This window comes from Zophobas morio, unplaced genomic scaffold, assembly GCF_036711695.1.
Source record: "Zophobas morio isolate AGI-343-1 ecotype UQ-CSIRO unplaced genomic scaffold, CSIRO_AGI_Zmor_V1 ptg000194l, whole genome shotgun sequence".
Classification (NCBI taxonomy): domain Eukaryota; kingdom Metazoa; phylum Arthropoda; class Insecta; order Coleoptera; family Tenebrionidae; genus Zophobas; species Zophobas morio.
In genome coordinates this window covers 298,359-304,674 of record NW_026972298.1, presented here as the reverse complement: position 1 = coordinate 304,674, position 6,316 = coordinate 298,359, and positions in this window count along the sequence as shown.

Genomic DNA, 6,316 nt, shown 5'->3' with positions numbered 1-6,316 from the left:
GCATGCACGTTGCAAAACACCCACCAGTAGTTATCGATCGCTGAGCTCGAGAACTCTCCTTGAATTACCTTTTCGTCTGACTGGAGTGAAGGAAAGGCAAGGCGCCCTGGCAGCAGTTCTTACTGCCGCGACAAGCTACTTCGAAGTTGCCTATTGCTCTAGTCGTTTTTTTAATTATTTAGCGAACCTTATTCATCAACTTTGTCAGTTGGTACGCCTAGTCATTGCTACACAATCACCGACCACAAATTGATTCTAAATACGTGTCCTTAACGGTCGACAAGCGACGGTTATCTTTTCAGCGCTTTGTCAAAAGATTTAAACCTTTTGCCACACACTACCTCCGCCACTTAATAACGGCTGATAGTGTCTAAGAAGGCGATGTGCCTCAGCTTTGGCTGCTTTTAATGATTAAGGCGAAGCACCGCAAGACCCCTCGATCGTTATACTTTCCCATCGGAAAGCACTCGGCACCGACGGCTCTACTAACGAAAGTTGCTTGGCTACTTCTCAACACAATGAAATCAGCCAGTGCTGTGATGCTACTTATACTTCGCCGGCTTCAGCAAACTTTAGCATGATAATAATGCACTCTCTGGTAGCTGTAAGTCAACCTTACGACACCAAAAAAGAGAGGATGAAAGAAAGATAACAGTCGACTCACAGGCTGCATCTATATTAGCACGGGCAACTACTCTTTTTTTTTAGTCACTATAAACACAAAGCCGGTACATGTAAATCTTTTGTTAATCATAAGGTCATGTGGACGGAGATAAAGTATAATTAGTGAGTAGACATCCTTAACTTTTGCTTCAAATGTAGTCTTGTAAGGAAGGTTAGTTATTATCTGTTTTCTCAAAAATGAAGATTTTAAAAGATATAGAACCCATAAGTTACACTGAGTCTTAATCGTAACCTGCAGGACCTTGTTGTTAACCTTAAAAGAAACTTAAGACGGCTGACCTTTTGATTCTTTAATTATACTTGATGATATTCACTTATAAGTTGCCACTTTTTCTTTAATATATAGTCATCATATAATAGTTCTATACAGTCATAAAGGATTTTCACCCTATATTTAACTTAGGAGGCATGTAATTCCTTATACCAACAAAAATTAAAATTTTTTCTTCAGTTAGATTATTATGTCGCTAATTTTAAATTATAATCTAAATAGCTTAAAAACTTGAGGTAAAATAAAAAATTCATTGTATAATAATTATTGAATTAAGAAAAATTCCTGGTTGAAGAGGGGGTGTCAGTAGTTGTGAAGTTGTGGGGCGTTAAATCCTTAATTTTTTTTTAGTAATGTTAACAGCGAACAACGAAAAAGTATGCCTAATAATAAGTTATTAATCAATATTAGATTTAAAGTAAAAGCAATAATTACGTATACTGACATCATTGCCTTTCACATGTTTTTCTAGTCTGTTCATTGAACTTAATATTGCCTATTTTTCAAAGGCCTCTAACTGCTCCTTGCTATAAATTGTTGTACCTCTTTGTTTAATATAGGATACTATATAGAACTCAGATTATTTTGCTACCTACTTTAACTAAAAATTTATAACTTCATTGTTCGAGGCTAAGGAAACTTGAGAAGAAGTTGGGGAAAAAGCGGAAGCAGTAGCCTTAAAAGAAATAGCAGAGGTCATAGAACTTTTCCGTAGAGATTTAACATGTAAACTCCCTAAGAAAAAATTGTTCTGGTGTGCTTTTAATTCTTCTGTTGAGGAACTTTTTTCTTCAATTACATATATTTCATTAGTATCATAAGTTAAAGTATTGAAAACCCTTTTGAACAAGTTTCCAGTCTTAAGTTATAACTGGTGGATAACCGTGCTGATTATTAATGGGTAGCAACTATATTATGACCGTACTACATAATAAATATTTACTAGGGAGAGGGTATTCTCTTTTTTTCCTGAGGAATATTCTATTTTTATATATGATCGCTGATTAGGGTTGGCATTAGACTAAGCTCTAATAGCCCTTTATTACTTGGTTTCATTTCGTTTTATACTTCTTTTTACGACCTCTTGAATAAGTTTGGTTACAGTCTCCTTTTCACTTCATATTTACCGAAGGTTCCGCATGTTTGTGGGAAAGTAATTTAAACTGTCTAAACTGTTCGTGTGTATCTTCTTCATCTACTTTGGTCAACAAAAAAAACACGACATATATGTAAGCTTTAACACAATTACTTAAAGGAAACCCTGATATATTACCATCTATATAGCTTAAAAATAAAAAGAATAATAATTATACACACTATACAAACTTAAACCGATACATGATTCATATATAGATCAAGATATTTGAAAGAATTGTCAACACAAATAATGAAAATCCAAAAAAAGTTATCCATGTAGTGGCTAACCGAAATGTAGAATTACAACTAACTAGAAATGTTTCTCATTTTGAACCATCTTGCACAAGCTCTACCATATTGTATTTGTACAACTAATTCTTAATAGTAAATACAAATATCAAATATTAATTTAGCTTTTTGTTTTTTAAAAAAACCAGATTAAAAACGCATCAATACTCCGTTGCAAATAACCGAAGAAAATTATAAATAACAAAAAATTATAAATAACAAAAATGTAATTATTTTTTTGTCTCTTGCAAAGATATAAATATATGCCATTCGCTCTTGCGTCTTTTTTTTGTTCTGTTTTCCTTGTTAGATACTTAATAGGGTTTCTCCCTTCTCGGACTTCTTTCATATAGATTTTTTGTGAGAGTTGAAACAAAAATCTTAAGGACACCCAAGATGGGCTAAGAACCCATGGACTGAGTGTTAATAACATGGGGATATATCAGGTTAAATACGTAAAACCATCATATCGAAACCGAGAGATGCGATCGTAGCTCAGCGGTTAAGAGCTTTGACGCGTATAATCATGGTCTTCAGTTCATTTCCCGCCGACGCGACTCTTTTTTTAGTTCTTTGATGATCGCGTATTTAATTTCGCCCTCTTAAATTTTAAGATACTTATGTGCTATATACATTAAACCATTAATTGCTGTTAGATAAAGAGACTGGTTTTAAAAGCTTAGTGAACTTATTGGTTCTTGTACACCTAACATGCTGAGCGTATACATTGTTTGGAAAGAGAGGCGAGGACAACTTAGTTGAGAAAAGGTTAAAAAGATAAAAGTTGTAAAATATTCTTGGATCCCTTGCGACCGAGCTTTATTAGTGCTAGCATGTTCACTCAACAAATCTTACTGTTGGTGGAAAACGCAACTAATGCTTTTAAGTACAAGGAATCCACTGTTTTAGTTTTTTAGGCATTTTGAAAGGTTTTGACAAGGTAAGGGGTGTTATATATAAAATGATCAAATGTGCACTTTTCCGCATATTGAATACGAATTATAGAGTCATACGTTAGCAAATGTGTCCTTCATGGCCCAGTGTAGGACCAGAACTATCGGGTTCCAAACTACTTAACACTGGGGCCCCCCAAGGGTTGAAAGTGTCTCTTATTTTATTCCCATTATACATGTATGACATACCTTTCTCTGCCAAACTTTCTTGGCGTCCTATGCTGATGACACTGTAATTTACGGCAGCTCAAAATCTCCGCCTCTTGTAATTATATACAATTTTTTCTTTAACTCTTTTGAAGGTTAATATCAACGTAGTCATGCCATACTTATCTTAAGAAAAGAGAGGTAAGATTACTAAATTATTTATCTTTTTTTTAGATCTCCCTCTTCTTAAATAAGCTAGGCAAATAACTCGTGTCATCAAAGATTACAAACTAAATTGGAAGGTTCACATTAAGTAAGTTAAAAAATTAAAAAGTACCACGCATTCGTTATCCCGCTCATATGCAATATAATGCCCTTAATCTCAACAAATAAATTATCTACAAAGCAATTTTAGACCAGTGATGAGATGCGCCTCAGTAGCCTGGGTCTGTTCTTGATTTTCAAGATAGTAGACTGCAACTTATACAGCACAACTTTCTAATAATGTTATTAGGAGTTCCTCGATATATGACCCTTTAAATTAAATTGTGAGTGCAAATTAAACTATTTTTGATGTATACTAAGTGATTAGCAGAGGACTACCGCAAAGCGTCTAAAGGTCATTGGTAGTAAATTGTTAGTTACTTCCCTAAGTTTAACTCCCTTTCACTTCCCTAAATGTAGACAAATGAAACACCTTATTGCTATGTTAGAAAATAACTTTATAGGCAAGGTTCATAATTAGTAATAGTATTAGGGAAAATGATAATATATTGGGAGTAGTACCTAACACTATAGCACATTATAGCGATTATGATAATTAAAAAATATTAATAATAAATGCTAAATAATGAAGAGGTAAATTAAATAATAAATTATTCAAATTGTATTAGTAATGGCTGCTGAATTATATATATGTGGACTACCTTTTTAGACCACTTTACGACGTAAACCTGGGGAACACAAGATAATTCTCCTCCTCTTAAGGAACGTACTTGACTCTGCTAAGATTCTTAAGATTTAGCCCTCGGCCCATTGCACGAAACATGCATAATGCTACCAATAGTAGGACCAGCCTACACCGCTGAGATATATTACTAGTCTGTCGCCCTACTTAGCTTTGAATCATGAACAGAATACTAGCCTAGATCGCGGTGGTCACTGCGAAAGTCAAGAATGCTCGCACAGATAATTATAACTAGGTGAATGCATCGAGAACGAGCGTTTCTTTTCTTTTATACATTTTTTGGGGGGGGGAGGGGGCTAAATGTTCTAAAATGACTCTCTAAAGCATAAATAGTGCTATTACCTAGTAGAACAGGAATTTATAAATTAAACACAACTATACACTAATGGTACACTGACGATAAGTAAGCATTTTTAGCTATGTCGAATCAGCGAGGGGGCACTATTTATTAATCTCAGCAACACAATACTATATGATTGCAATAATCTTCTAGTACTAACTTCATCCAAAACTAATCAAGAAAAGTAGACCCATAGGCAATGGATACCATATTAGGATTCCATTTAGAAGGGGGACCCAAAACTTTGCGCAGGAATGCTATAAACAAGGTGGAAATAGTATCCCAGGTACCTTGAAGCGGTAAATAATATTTTTTTCTCATTAGACGACCCTTTAAACTAAACTAAAACCCTTACAATATTATAGTTGGTATAGTACAAACCTGGCTTTACTCCTCAAGTATCTACTATTAGAGTCATAAGGAATCACTAGATCACAGAAGAAAGCACAGAAATCAAAGAGCAGACGGTACTTCTAGTAAGTCACCTATAGACTTGGGAGACAAGACCGCCTCAGTGTGAGCCTCGAAAATAACACTTTCGCTAGAATCGTGTAGAACCCCCCCGTAATGTAATTAGAATCGTAACACTGCGCGCGTGTCAGAGGTAAGATGCAACCTAAGAAGACCCTACTGTAGGTTACGGGCTTCTCATTCTAAGGACAGATCTTCGACCCGTGCATTGAGCAGAGGGCTGTAATAAGGATATATTTTTAAACCAGTGTATTTTGGCAACCACTTCTGGGTCAAAATATTAGCAATGTTTAAAAAGAACATTTTTGGGTTTGCAATAAACATTTTACTTAAAGATAAAGAGAAGAAGCCTCCTATACCCTCAACTTAACTAATCATGTAAAAATCTTTAGGAATATATCGTTATATAACATTAATAACCAGTAAACGACCTTTATTAATTACTCTTTTATTGAAAATTCAGATTTTGTGTTTGCTCTCAATGGTGAAAGCTGACTTTTAAAAGGGCAAATAAGGAGATCAGCAGTTTAATTAATCTACTAGAAGCAGCACAATATTACTTTCGCGCAGGATCCGTGAATAGTTGTACACGTAACTAGGAATAAATCTAGGGATCGTTATACCTCTTAAAATTGACAGTACTATACTTTTATTACTTCAGAATAAATTGAATCCTGTAGGCTGAAAAATCAGTAGAAGTTGTAAATAAGAAAGTTCCGAGGCAGGCCCGCTAAATTACTGCCATTAAATAACTTAGCAGTTCAACTGTAAATTTAGGGGGGGGGGAAACCTTCCCTTACCATTTGAGGTAGTAATTCGTCTTGAAAATCTTGTAATCTGTGTAATTTTTGGTTAAGCGGTTTACATACCTTGGTAAGCTTTTAATATCCGTATGCACTACGGTTAATCGACCTTTAACATGGTTCACCTTATTATAAACCAAGATGAAGTTGTTTGTAGCCTTCAATAAGTTAATGCATACCATAGAAATAGAAGGCCTTGCAGTATGAGCTGGGGATGTGTTTGGTTAAGGAAGTCTACACAAAGATTTCGAAGTA